Source organism: Moschus berezovskii, chromosome 17 (assembly GCF_049115385.1).
Source record: "Moschus berezovskii isolate FMDL1 chromosome 17, NW_MosBer_1.0, whole genome shotgun sequence".
Classification (NCBI taxonomy): domain Eukaryota; kingdom Metazoa; phylum Chordata; class Mammalia; order Artiodactyla; family Moschidae; genus Moschus; species Moschus berezovskii.
Window position 1 is genome coordinate 38,364,333 of NC_142476.1, and position 14,840 is coordinate 38,379,172.

At 45.4% G+C, this 14,840-nt stretch overlaps 1 pseudogene; it reads right to left on the minus strand.

The window, feature by feature from the left end:
• Nucleotides 1–392: 392 nt before the first annotated feature.
• On the minus strand, nucleotides 393–12,016 carry LOC129550968 (granulocyte-macrophage colony-stimulating factor receptor subunit alpha pseudogene; annotated as a pseudogene).
• Between the last annotated feature and the right edge of the window lie 2,824 nt (nucleotides 12,017–14,840).

Consider the following 14,840-nt stretch of genomic DNA (forward strand, 5'->3'; position numbering starts at 1 on the left):
GGTTACCCATCCCTCTTCCCCAACCCCTCCTCCTATTTGTTTAATTGCTAAGTTGTGTCCAACTTTGCAACCCCATGCATTGTAGCCTGCCAGGTTCCTCTGTCCATGGGATTCTCCAGGCAAGAATACTGGAGTGGGCTGCCATTCCCTTCTCCAGGGGATCTTCCAGACCCAGGGATGCAATCTTTATCTCTTGCAATGGCAGGCAGGTTCTTTACCAGTGAGCCTCCTGGGAAGCCCTGTAAGGAAAAATAGAATGCTATAAAAATGCTCACAAAACTTTTCAAAAGCTACATTTGAAGCAGTAAACAAAACATTTAAGAAACATTAAGATAAAAATTTTTTAAACCTAACAACTTCCAGAAAGTTCTGGGTATGGAGAGGCCCGGAATTCACAGTTTCACTGGGGCTTCTGCGACTTCTTCCACAGTTAAGACCTCTTCCTTGTTTCATGTGTAAACGTCTCCCAGAGGATCTCATGGTCGATTTGATGGTTATTGTTCAATTTGTCTTTGATCTGTGGAACCAGCAGGAATAACCTGTGTCCCTAGGAACCTTTGGAAAAGGCAGCTGAGGTTCAGGCCACAGACAAGAGTCCCCAGGACCACCAGTACGTAGACATGCACCCAGCTGGATTCTGGTTCTTCAGAGCTGAACTCAGTGGGCTAGCTCCAGGCCCCCCAGTGGACTTTCTGGGCGTCTGCTGCTCTTATCTTCACAGTAAGTTTTGCTTTGAACCCTGGTTTCAGGAAGTTGTATCTATTCCCCCAGTCACAATCAGTTGATTTCTTCTGCTGCTGGTATCATGCTGTCTCTGAATGTCCAGCTGGTGCCAGAATCCCCTATTGGACTGTGTCTGTCAGGTCCTGGGCTTTTCCCACCAGCTGAGGCAGTGTGATTCATTGCAATGGATAGTGATATTGTCGGGTGGGTAGTACTGCTCTATGTCCTTTAACAACAGAACTGAATCGGAGAATTGGATTCCTGTTTCTTGGATGCTACCGTTAACCAGGAAGTAACTGTACAAAGTTAATCCTGAGAGGTCTCGGAGGTGACATCCCACGTGGGTCCCCGAGTCTTTCAGGTAATGAGGACATTCTCTTTCGATATTTTTTTCTTTGAGTCTCGTGTATACAAGAAACATTGGACATCAGCGGGGGCTGCTTGGCCTTTGACCCAGGTGCATTTCATGAAATCCACATTGTAGATAAGACAGGAGAAGTTTTGGGCAGCTGTGCCTCTCCAACTGTGTTAGTGTAGACCAGCATTTCTGAAAGCTGTCTTTGGTTGATGTTTACTTCAAGAGGGAGCATGACTCACCTGTGGAGAGAACAGTTTGGAAAGGTGCACTGATACTCCTTTGTCTTTGAGTTTTTTCTTAATTTGCCTCTTCTCCTTGTGAATCAACACATATTCTCCATAGGGAGCATTTTTCTTGTAGTCCCAAATTAGCTTTATTAGCTTTGGGCCAAACTTCACATTTAGACTGCAGTTCATTTCCAGGGTTGGAAGATTCTGGTGCTCCTGGGTCAGTAGGAATGCAGGGTCCAGCAGCATGGACCCAGGGGACCCGCGGGCTGCCCGGAAGTCATGAAAGTGCTTCAGATCCTGATGCATGCCTGGGAGACAGAGAGGCAAGACTTAGTCTGGTGCTGGATGGTCACTCTAGGGGACCCTCATGGGAAAGGCTGTGCTACCTTTGAGCTGCCCCCCAGGAGACATTCTTGGCTCCAGTCATCCCTCCACAGTCTGGGTCTCCCAGGTGTTAGACCGCGCCCTCCCCCAGGCTCACATCTCTGCATCCTCTCTTCCCCCACCCACACTGCCTAGTTCTGCTTTCAGTTTCCTTCCCCATATAGCTTCTCTGGAATTATTCTTAATTGTCTCTCTGTCTCTACTACTCTCTCCAGATTCAGTCTCTGTTGGGAGGGTGGGGTTTGCCAACCTTGGATCACTTGCCTGCCTTCTGATTGCCAGGAGCTGAGGGAGATAAAGAGCCTCCTTTGGGCTTCTGTAGTTCAAGACTGAGACAATAATACTACAGATGATGGGAATTTCCCCAGAATAAGAAAGGAAGTTGGAGTCTATAGACAGCCAACATGGGGCAAGCCCACCATGCTGCTGATTTCCATTCCAGGTCTCCCCACCTTTGTATGAGTTCTGCAAATTCCCAGGTTCTTTCCAATAAATTCTCTTTGTTTACCAGCCAGAATGCGTGGCAGGCTCTGTGTCTGGTACTTAAAGATCCATAGATGAAATGTGTCTCATGGCTCCCAAGTGAATTCTGTTTACTGTATCCTAAAAGTTTGAGAATCTTGGAGTCTAGACTCCCAACTTGCTCCTGTACCATTGGCTCAACTATGATGTCAGGGGAATAAATAACCTGCATGTCTTTGGCTGATAGCAGTTTAGTAAGGATGGCCACGGAGAATATTTTTTATGTTCTTGACCCAAGAGCAATCTGTTGACATTGAAGCCAAAGAACTGGGGCTTAAATGTGGGGCTGGGGAGGGAGTCCTTGTGACCAGTCCATTCTAAGGTGGCCAATTCAAGTCTGAGTACTGTTCTTCAAGGAGTTCTTTATTGTGGGAGTGGAGAGGCAACGTCACGTGAAAATAAACATGATACCACTTTGCCCATTATAGGGACACCTTTCTTTATTGAGCTTCACTTTATTGTGCTTTGCAGACATTGATTTTTTTTTTTAACAAAGTGAAGGTTTATGGCAACCCTGCATTGAGCAAGTTTGTGGGCATCATTTTTCAACACTACTTGCTCACTTTGTGTCTCTATATCATTTTGGTGGTTCTCATAGTATTTCAAGCCTTCCACTAGCAAAAAAGATTACAACCTGCTGAAGGATCAGATGATGGTACTTGCTAAAGGATCGGATAATGGTTAGCATTTTTTTAAGCAATATTATTTTTTAATTAAGGTATATCCATTGTTTTTGTTTAGATATCATGCTATTGTATACTTAATTGACTATGGTATAACCTAAACATGTCTTTTATATACACTAGGAAACCAGAAAGATATGCAGATGACACCACCCTTATGGCAGAAAGTGAAGAGGAACTAAAAAGCCTCTTGATGAAAGTGAAAGAGGAGAATGAAAAAATTGGCTTGAAGCTCAACATTCAGAAAACGAAGATCATGGCATCTGGTCCCATCACTTCATGGGAAATAGATGGAGAAACAGTGGAAACAGTGTCAGCCTTTATTTTTTGGGGCTCCAAAATCACTGTGGATGTTGATTGCAGCCATGAAATTAAAAGATGCTTACTCCTTGGAAGGAAAGTTATGACCAACCTAGATAGCATATTAAAAAGCAGAGACATTACTTTGCCAACAAAGGTCCGTCTAGTCGAGGCTATTGTTTTTCCAGTGGTCACTTATGGATGTGAGAGTTGGACTGTGAAGAAAGCTGATCGCTGAAAAATTGATGCTTTTGAACTGTAGTGTTGGAGAAGACTTGAGAGTCCCTTGGACTGCAAGGAGATCCAACCAGTCCATTTTAGAGGAGATCGGTCCTGGGTGTTCATTGGAAGGACTGATGCTAAAGCTGAAACTCCAATAATTGGCCACCTCATGCAAAGAGTTGACTCACTGGAAAAGACTCTGATGCTGGGAGGGATTGGGGCAGGAGGAGAAGGGGGCGACAAAGAATGAGATGGCTGGATGGCATCACCGACTCAATGGATGTGAGTTTGAGTGAACTCCAGGAGTTGGTGATGGACAGGGAGACGTGGCGTGCTGTGATTCATGGGGTCGCAGAGTCGGACATGACTGAGTGACTGAACTGAACTGAAGGAGACAAAAGAACTGTACACAGAAAATTATACGACACTAATGCTAAAGCTGAAACTCCAATACTTTGGCCACCTCATGAGACGAGTTGACTCACTGGAAAAGACTCTGATGCTGGGAAAGGTTGGGGGCGGGAGGAGAAGGGGACGACGGAGAATGAGATGGCTGGATGGCATCACCGACTCTGTGGACATGAGTTTGAGTGTACTCCGGGAGTTGGTGATGGACAGGGAGGCCTGGCGTGCTGTGATTCATGGGGTCGCGGAGAGTCGGACACGACTGAGCGACTGAACTGAACTGAACTGAATGAAAGAAATCAAAGATGACATAAACAGATGGGGAGATATTCCATGTTCCTTGGTAGGAAGAATCAATATTGTGAAAATGACTATACTACCAAATGCAATCTACAGATTCAGTGTGATCCCTATCAAATTACCAATGGCATTTTTCACAGAACTAAAACAAAAATTTCATAATTCATACAGAAACACAAAAGACTCCAAATAGCCAAAGCAGTCCTGAGACAGAAGAATGGAGCTGGGAGAATCAACCTTTCTGACTTCAGGTTGTACTACAAAGTTACAGTCATGAAGACAGTATGGTACTGGCACAAAGACAGAAATATAGACCAATGGAACAAAATAGAAAGCCCAGAAATAAATCCATGCACCTATGGGTACCTTATTTTTGGCAAAGGAGGCAAGAACATACAATGGGGCAAAGACAGCCTCTTCAATAAATGGTTCTGGGAAAACTGGAGAGATACATGTAAAAGAATGAAATCAGACCAATTCCTAACACCACACACAAAGATAAACTAAAAATGGATTAGAGGCCTAAATGTAAGACCAGAAGCTAAGAAACTGTTAGAGGAAAACATAGGCAGAACACTTGATGACATAAATCAAAGCAAGATCCTCTATGACCCACCTCCTAGAGTGATGGAAATAAAAACAAAAGTAAATAAGTGGGACCTGATTAAACTTAAAAGCTTTTGCACAGCAAAGGAAACTAAAAGCAAGGTGAAAAAACAACCCTCAGAATGGGAGAAAATAATAGCAAATGAAACAACTGACAAAGGATTAATTTCCAAAATACATAAGCAGCTCATACAACTCAATACCAGAAAAGCAAACAACCCCACCACAAGTGGGGAAAAGACCTAAACAGACTTTTCTCCAAAGAAGACGTACACATGGCTAACAAACACATGAAAATATGCTAACATTTCTCATTATTAGAGAAATGCAGATCAAAACTACAGTGAGATATCACCTCACACCAGTCAGAATGGCCCTCATCAAAAAGTCTACAAACGATAAATGCTGGAAAGGGTGTGATAAAAAGGGAATGTTCTTGCACTGTTGGTGGGAATGTAAATTGATTTAGCCACTATGGAAGATGGTTTGGAGATTTCTTAAAAAACTAGGAGTAAAACCACCATATGACCCAGCAATCCCACTCCTAGGCATATACCCTCAGGAAACCACAATTGAAGAGTCACATGTATCCCTTTGTTCATTGCAGCACTATTTAAAATAGCTAGAACATGAAAGGAACCTAGATGTCCATCGACAGATGAATGGATAAACAAGTTGTGGTTTACATTCACAATGGAATATTACTCAGCCATAAAAAGGAATGCGTTTGCATCAGTTCTAATGAGGTGGATACACCTAGAACCTATTAAACACAGTGAAGTGAGTCAGAAAGATAAATATCGTATTCTAACACATATATCTTGGTCATGAAGATCTTTTTTGTACAGCTCTTCTGTGTATTCTTGCCATCTCTTCTTAATATCTTCTGCTTCTGTTAGGTCCATACCATCTCTGTCCTTTATCAAGCCCATCTTTGCATGAAATGTTCCCTTGGAATCTCTAATTTTCTTGAAGAGATCTCTTGTTTTTCCTATTCAGTTGTTTTCCTCTATTTCTTTGCATTGATCGCTGAGGAAGGCTTTCTTATCTCTCCTTGCTATTCTTTGGAATTCTGCATTCAGATGCTTATATCTTTCCTTTTCTTGTTTGCTTTCGCTTCTCTTCTTTTCACAGCTATTTGTAAGGCCTCCTCAAACAGCCATTTTGCTTTTTTGCATTTCTTTTCCATGGGGATGGTCTTGGTCCCTGTCTCCTGTACGATGTCACGAATCTCCATCCATAGTTCATCAGGCACTCTATCAATCAGATCTAGTCCCTTAAATCTATTTCTCACTTCCACTGTATAATCATAAGGGATTTGATTTAGGTCATATCTGAATGGTCTAGTGGTTTCCCCTACTTTCTTCAATTTAAGTCTGAATTTGGCAATAAGGAGTTCATGATCTGGGCCACAGTCAGCTCCCAGTCTTGTTTTTGCTAACTGTATACAGCTTCTCCATCTTTAGCTGCAAAGAATATAATCTGATTTCGGTGTTGACCATCTGGTGATATCCTTGTGTAGAGTCTTCTCTTGTGTTGCTGGAAGAGGGTGTTTGCTATGACCAGTGCGTTCTCCTGGCAAAACTCTATTAGCCGTTGCCCTGCTTCATTCTGTGCTCCAAGGCCAAATTTGCCTGTTACTCCAGGTGTTTCTTGACTTCCTACTTTTGCATTCCAGTCCCCTATAATGAAAAGGACATCCTTTTGGGGTGTTAGTTCTAAAAGGCTTCAGCAATATGTGAACCGTGAACTTCCAGATGTTCAGGCAGGTTTTAGAAAAGGCAGAGGCACTAGAGATCAAATTGCCAACATCCGCTGGATCATGGAGAAAGCAAGAGAGTTCCAGAAAAACGTCTATGTCTGCTTCATTGACTATGCCAAAGCCTTTGACTGTGTGGATCACAATAAACTGTGGAAAATTCTGAAAGAGATGGGAATAGCAGACCACCTGACCTGCCTCTTGAGAAACCTGTATGCAGGTCAGGAAGCAGCAGTTAGAACTGTACATGGAACAACAGATTGGTTCCAAATAGGAAAAGGAGTATGTCAAGGTTGTATATTGTCACCCTGCTTATTTAACTTATATGCAGAGTACATCATGAGGAATGCTGGGCTGGACGAAGCACAAGCTGGAATCAAGATTGCCGGAAGAAATATCAATAACCTCAGGTATGCAGATGACACCACCCTTATGGCAGAAAGTGAAGAGGAACTCAAAAGCCTCTTGATGAAAGTGAAAGAGGAGAGTGAAAAGGTTGGCTTGAAGCTCAACATTCAGAAAACAAAGATCATGGCATCTGGTCCCATCACTTCATGGGAAATAGATGTGGAAACAGTGTCAGACTTTATTTTTGGGGGCTCCAAAATCACTGCGGATGCTGATTGCAGCCATGAAATTAAAAGGTGCTTACTCCTTGGAAGGAAAGTTATGACCAACCTAGATAGCATATTAAAAAGCAGAGACATTACTTTGCCAACCAAGGTCCATCTAGTCAAGGCTATGGTTTTTCCTGTGGTCATGTATGGATGTGAGAGTTGGACTGTGTAGAAGGCTGATCGCCAAAGAATTGATCCTTTTGAACTGTGGTGTTGGAGAAGACTCTTGAGAGTCCCTTGGACTGCAAACCAGTCCATTTTAGAGGAGATCGGTCCTAGGTGTTCATTGGAAGGACTGATGCTAACGCTGAAACTCCAATACTTTGGCCACCTCATGCGACGAGTTGACTCACTGGAAAAGACTGATGCTGGGAGGGATTGGGGGCAGGAGGAGAAGGGGACGACAAAGAATGAGATGTCTGGATGGCATCACTGACTCGATGGACATGAGTTTGAGTGAACTCTGGGGGTTGGTGATGGACAGGGAGCCCTCGTGTGCTGTGATTCATGGGGTCGCAAAGAGTCGGACACGACTGAGCAACTGAACTGAACTGAACACATATATATGGAATCTAGAAAAATGGTACTGAAGAATTTATTTACAGGGCGACAATGGAGAAACAGACATATAGAATAGACTTATGGACATGAGGAGAGGGGAGGAGAGGGTGAGATGTATGGAAAGAGTAACATAGAAACTTACATTCAGTTCAAAATAGATAGCCAATGGGAATTTGCTGTATGGTTCAGGAAACTCAAACTGGGGTTCTGTATCAACCTAGAGAGGTGGGATGGAGAAGGAGATGGGAGGGAGTTTCAAAAGGGAGGGGATATATGTATATCTATGGCTGATTCATGTTGAGATTTGACAGAAAACAGCAAAATTCTATAAAGCAATTATCTTTCAATAAAAAATGCATTAATTAAGAAAAAAGCAATGACTTAATCATTTCTCTGATCCCTTTGTCTAAATCGAGTCCTCCTATTGATCTCATCCTACCCTTGATATTTCTGTACGGCACTTGGCCCTTGGCAATTATGCTTTTGTGACTGCCTGTTTAATCCATAGAGACTCTATTTGAACTCTGTGAGGGCATAGGTCATTTTGTTAACAGCTGTATCTCCAAGTACTGTGAAAAATGCCTGGCAAAGAGTAAGGTTCAAGTATTGGAATGAATTAATCTTAGCCATATCCTCCCCTCTGTCCCCTCTCCTCAGTTAATTATCCATTGGGTATTTGAATGTCCACACTCAAATATGTGTGCCTGGGCTTGTGCAAGGCACTAGAGAAAATAAATGTGTAATCTAGCCTCCTTTGTGTGTTATGACTGGGTTATTTCTTTTTATATACACTGACCTGTAACTGCTCAGAAGAAGACTTCAAACCGTAGGAAAGAATGAGCAAGCTACATGTGCCTGTTCTCTGGTCCATGTGGCCTATTTTTCTATGCTGTTGTTGGAGAGGAAAAAACTTTCTCCTCTACCCTCTATGTTCAGTGACTGGGGCCTTGCAAATTAAGCTGACAAAAGACAGATTAACAGGAGAAAAAGATTTATTTCACAATATCATTTTAACAAAAAGTGATACATCCATGGAGAAGTGACAAGGCAAAGGAAAATGGGTAGTAAATTGTTGGAAGGTAAATAGATGTGGGAAAACAATGGAAGGTAATTGTTATTTTAGTAATTGTTATGCATATTCTTCTGGTGCCATCTCTGGGCTGGTAAGAGTCTAGAGTCCTCTCTGGTGATTGGGAATGGTTCTGCCTCAGAAGATTCTGTCTACTGAACGACTTCCCTGATGGTCCAGTAGTTAAGACTACATGCTTCTTCTGCAGGAGGGCCTGGGTTTGATCCCTGGTGCAGCCATGAAATTAAAAGACGCTTACTCCTTGGAAGGAAAGTTATGACCAACCTAGACAGCATATTAAAAAGTAGAGACATTACTTTGCCAGCAAACGTCCGTCTAGTCAAGGCTATAGTTTTTCCAGTGATCATGTATGGATGTGAGAGTTGGACTGTGAAGAAAGCTGATCGTCGAAGAATTGATGCTTTTGAACTGTGGTGTTGGAGAAGAGTCTTGAGAGTCCCTTGGACTGCAAGGAGATCCAACCAGTCCATTCTAAAGGAGATCAATCCTGGGTGTTCATTGGAAGGACTGATGCTAAAGCTGAAGCTCCAATACTTTGGTCACCTCATGCGAAGAGCTGACTCACTGGAAAAGACTCTGATGCTGGGAGGGATTGGGGGCAGGAGGAGAAGGGGACAATAGAGAATGAGATGGCTGGATGGTATCACCGACTCGATGGACATGAGTTTGAGTGTACTCCGGGAGTTGGTGATGGACAGGGAGGCCTGGTGTGCTGTGATTCATGGGGTTGCAAAGAGTCAGACACAACTGAGTGACTGAACAACAGCAACAACAAAAATGGATAGTTTTATTGCTTTGCTAGGCAAAAAGTGGGCCACAGCAGACTAATACCCTCAAAACTGTGTATCCCAACTTTGGGGAAGTAGTAAGAACTTTTATTGTAATTGTTCAAAAAGGGTATAATCAGCTTGTGGCCATTCTTCTAATGGGTTGGTGGTGAGGTAAAAAGTTGACATCATCACCATTTAGTCCAACTGGTCTAGGGTCCACATGCTTGTGAGTAGGATATCACTGTTATTCATTAAGTTCTTCCACCTGGAGGGGGTTTCAGTTTCTGCAGAGCAGCTCAAGAGATTCTGTTGTGTGTGTCCTTTGATGGGGAAACAGGACCTTGCCCCAAAGCTGCTCTTTCTCCCTGGTCGTGCATCCTCTCCCTTCCCTAATTACCAACAGCTTGAATCAGCCCATTGGAACTCAGGGAAGGTCATGGAGGCTGAATGAAGATTGTTTCCGATAGTCAAAGAAATGGGGGACACAAAGGCCTTGAGCCCCAGCATCCCACAAGGCCCTGCACGACGTCACTTAAATATGACTTATTTGGGGTGGCATATTCTGATCCCCTTGGCTGTTTCAGAGTCTTTCCTGTTTGGCTTCTAGCATGTCTATGAGACTTCTCATCTCCAAGGATGAATCTAGGAGGGATACTATGTACCTTGCATATTTATTTTATCCATATCCCGTTAAAAGACATGGGCTTCCCTGGTGGCTCAGTGGTAAAGAATCTGCCTACAATGCAGGAAACCCAGGTTTGATCCCTGGGTGGGGAAGATTGCCCTGTGGGAAGGCATGGAAACCCACTCCAGTACTCTTGTCTGGAGGATCCCATGGACAGAGGAGCCTGGGGGGCTACAGTCCGTGGGGTCGTGCAGAGTTAGACACGGCCGAAGTGACGGAGCACGGACGTGCATTAAAAGGCATAGATTCTTTTCTAGGTGAGAAGTTGAGACCTGGAAAGAGTTTCACACAAGTGGTCCAGCCCATGGTCTGGCCAGGGAATTTGACCCTGGAGCTGACTGTGCTCTTGTCGCTGTCTGGGTTCTCCACGAAGCAGACTTGGAGCCACAGTTCTTGCTCAGGGAGCTCATTAGGGTGCACTCTGGGGTCCACCCCTGTGAGAGGGAGGACGAATGGACTGGACAGAGGGAGAAATCAGGCCCACAGTCTCTGCCAGCCCCACGGGTTACTTGTGAAGGGCAGCAGAACTTGTTGAGGTTCTTGAAGGTTGGAATTACTGATAGTCGTTTTGAGGATAATCTGGATGAACCAGCCGTATTGTTCCAGACTCCCAGGTGCATTTATTCCTGAAGGTTAGACGCCCTCTTGCTCTGTGTGGCAGAAAGACCTGGGCTGCAGGTTGCAGATTCAGACCTTTGAAAAGGGCAGCTAAATGGCAAGGGGATTGCTTGCAATTTAGCGGCAGAGCTAAGCCTCACTAGTGAGCAAGATGAACAGAAAAAGGGTATCAGGGGAAAGCTGGGCTGAGTTTCTGCTGCCAAAGGAGAAAGTCAGTAGAGCCTTTTCCCTCTCCCCTCACACCCCTGCCAGCTAGTACATGCTTGTTGCCCTGTTTATCTGCCTTCAAAAAAATGGACTCATCTCTTCCCACCTTCCAGAATAGTTTAGGAGGTCATTCTTACCCAGGAGATGAAACACAATTCTCCTTTATCAGGGCTCAGCAAGCTTGTTCTGAATGTATGCACATTCTGTGCATACTGTAAGGCCGGACCCCGGTGGCCATTTTGGCTTCTCCTCCCCAGTGGCCATCTTGGCTTCTCCTCCCCAGTGGCCATCTTGGCTTCTCTTCCCCGGTGGCCATCTTGGCTTCTTCTTCTCCTCTTCAATTCCCGCCGGTGGGAAAAAGTCCCACCAAACCGCTGAAGAGTCTCTGAGGCAACAGCTCTGGATGGAAATCAACCCTCCCTCCTCACCTCCAGAGCGACCAACCTGGTCTCGTCACCTCGACTAACTGACCTATGAGAGACCACTACTCCAAATCTTGCCTAAAGTTATATAAGTTGCTCTCTGCCTTTGTTCCACGCAGACTTCCCCGACCTCACCCTGTTAAGTCTGGAAATCCTGCCCAGGGGCCTGGCCGTTAAAGCCTGTTACATTATTTGGTGTCTGGGTTCTTCTATTTAATGTCATGGGCGTTTTGACCTTACATTTGGCGCCCAACATGGGGCTCGAGGTGAGAGCCCACCCTGCCAGCCAGAGGATCTGTGGCTCCCTCAGGTCCGACCTGTGCCCTGGGCTGTTTCATCACCTTGATAGGACTGCTCTACTGTCTGGCAGAATACGGGGTGAGTCCCTCAAATCGGGTCTTGGGGCGGGCTCTCCCTTTGGCGATCGGTCCTGGGGGGGGGGGGTCCGGTATTTCTCGTGGGCCAGGCCTGCTCTGAATTCGCGGCCGCGTCCAGCTCCCTCCTCCCGCAGGCCAGGCCTGCTCCTTGGCGCCAGTCGGTTCGGAGACGTCCATCTCGGCTGGGGTGGCCCTATTGTTCCTCAGCACCAGTCGATTTTGGAGATGTCCATTTCAACTGTGGTAGCCCTAATCCTCGCTGGGGGTTGTCTCACTCAGGGACGCCTGACTGACTCGACCCCTAAGCCTAATTCTGCCGTTCGCCATGGGGATCGCCACCTCCAAGGCTGACCGAGTCTGGTCGACCCCATTAGAGTGTCTCCTTGCCAACCTCAAAACCCTATGCCTTTCTCGATAAATCCACCATAAGCGGTTGACCTCTCTGTGCTCTGAGGCTTGGCCTCAATATCCTCTCGACAATGGCTCACAATGGCCACCAACGAGGACTTTCAATTTTAATATCCTCTGTGATTTAGATTCTGAAAGAGATGGGAATCCCAGACCACCTGACCTGCCTCTTGAGAAACCTGTATGAAGGTCAGGAAGCAGCAGTTAGAACTGTACATGGAACAACAGACTGGTTCCACATAGGAAAAGGAGTACGTCAAGGTTGTATGTTGTCACCTTGCTTATTTAACTTTTATGCAGAGTACATCATGAGGAACGCTGGGCTGGAAGAAGCACAAGCTGGAATCAAGATTGCTGGGAGAAATATCAATAACCTCAGATATGCAGATGACACCACCCTTATGGCAGAAAGTGAAGAGGAACTCAAAAGCCTCTTGATGAAAGTGAAAGAGGAGAGTGAAAAGGTTGGCTTGAAGCTCAACATTCAGAAAACGAAGATCATGGCATCTGGTCCCATCACTTCATGGGAAATAGATGGAAAAACAGTGGAAACAGTGTCAGACTTTATTTTTTTGGGCTCCAAAATCACTGCAGAGGCTGATTGTAGCCATGAAATTAAAAGACGCTTGCTCCTTGGAAGGAAAGTTATGACCAACCTTGATAGTATATTAAAAAGCAGAGACATTACTTTGCCAACCAAGGTCCGTCTAGTCAAGGCAATGGTTTTTCCCGTGGTCATGTATGGATGTGAGAGTTGGACTGTGAAGAAAGATGATCGCCGAAGAATCGATGCTTTTGAACTGTGGTGTTGGAGAAGACTCTTGAGAGTCCCTTATACTGCAAGGAGATCCAACCAGTCCATTCTAAAGGAGATCAATCCTGGGTGTTCATTGGAGGGACTGATGCTGAAGCTGAAACTGCAATACTTTGGCCACCTCATGCGACGAGTTGACTCACTGGAAAAGACTCTGATGCTGGGAAAGGTTGGGGGCGGGAGGAGAAGGGGACGACGGAGAATGAGATGGCTGGATGGCATCACCGACTCTGTGGACGTGAGTTTGAGTGAACTCCGGGAGTTGGTGATGTACAGGGAGGCCTGGCGTGCTGTGATTCATGGGGTCGCGGAGAGTCAGACATGACTGAGCGACTGAGCTGAACTGTGATTTAGATAATTACTACCAGAAGACGGGAAAACGGTCTGAAATACCCTAGTAACAGGCCTTAGACACAGGCTTTAGTGGCGATTGCGCCCCCGCCCCTCCCTCTATACTTTCTTTCCCCCCTTCCCAAATCCTTCTTCCCCTTTCCCCTTCTGGCCCCTCGCCGCCGCCAGCCAAAACTTAGGAAAACTCCGCCCTCACAGTTCCTCCAGAAGACCTGATGGCGCTCCGCCTTCCGCTTCTGTTACTTTCTCGACTCCCTCTTCCCCAGCTTCCCCAACCCGTCCCTCATTAACACTTTCAATGCCTTCTCCACAGCCTTCTCACTCAAGAGATGTCTCCCTGGAGGCGCCACCGGGGGTCTCCCTCTGTTCCGTCACTCTACCCACCCCAGAAGAGAGACAGGCCATCTGGGCAGCAGCCAAAATGGTAGCTGACCAGCGACATCTGGCAAATCGGTGGATCCCGCCCAACCCCCTGGGGCAGCTGCCTAACAGAGACTAACAGGAGGCGCAACGGGGAAGGGCCAATATCTGGGATGTTTGCTGGAGGGGAGAGAATACCTCTCTCAAAGTTCTTCCCTCTTACGGGAGCACTCTGACTCCTTCCCAGATCTCGGTGGTAGGTATAGATGGCAAGCCCTCACACCCCCTACAGACTGGACCACAGCCTTGTCAGCTCGACCATCACCTATTCACCCACTCCTTCCTAATACTTCTTTCATGTCCCACTCCACTGTTAGGACGAGACATTCTAACTAAGCTCAAAGCCACCATACATCTGCCCTTCTCACACCTTTACTCCCCCACCCTACCTCTATTCCTCCTTTGTGCCTCTGAATCTTCCCTTATAGACCCCACAATGTGGGACACCGAGGTCCCCACTTAAGGGAAGTAAGATTTGTATGTTCAGTAAAGAAGGTTTGATGAAAAATACATTTTATGAGGTAGGACTTCCCTGGTGGCTCAGAGGTTAACACGTCTGCCTCCAATGCGGGAGACCCGGGTTCGATCCCTGGGTCGGGAAGATCCCCTGGAGAAGGAAATGGTAACCCACTCCAGTATTCTTGCCTGGAGAATCCCATGGATGGAGAAGCCTGGTAGGCTACAGTCCACGGGGTTGCAAAGAGTTGGACACGACTGAGCAACTGAACAGAACAGAACAGACATTTTATGAAGGGAAAAGGAAGTAGGTCTGACTTACAGGTGACTGTTCCAGGATGGGAAAACAAATGGGTACAGAAAGTGATAAGAAGTTTTGATGGAAAGAAGATCCCAAAGAAATAGTTTCCATGTATAGATAAAAGTTTTCTTGAGATGTTGAACTGCCTTTGATAATGGATTTTAAGTTTCTTTACCTCTGAAGTGATCTGTTCTATGTTTACCTTTGAAATCTTTTTTATTTATTTATTTATTTATTTTTTATAATTTTCT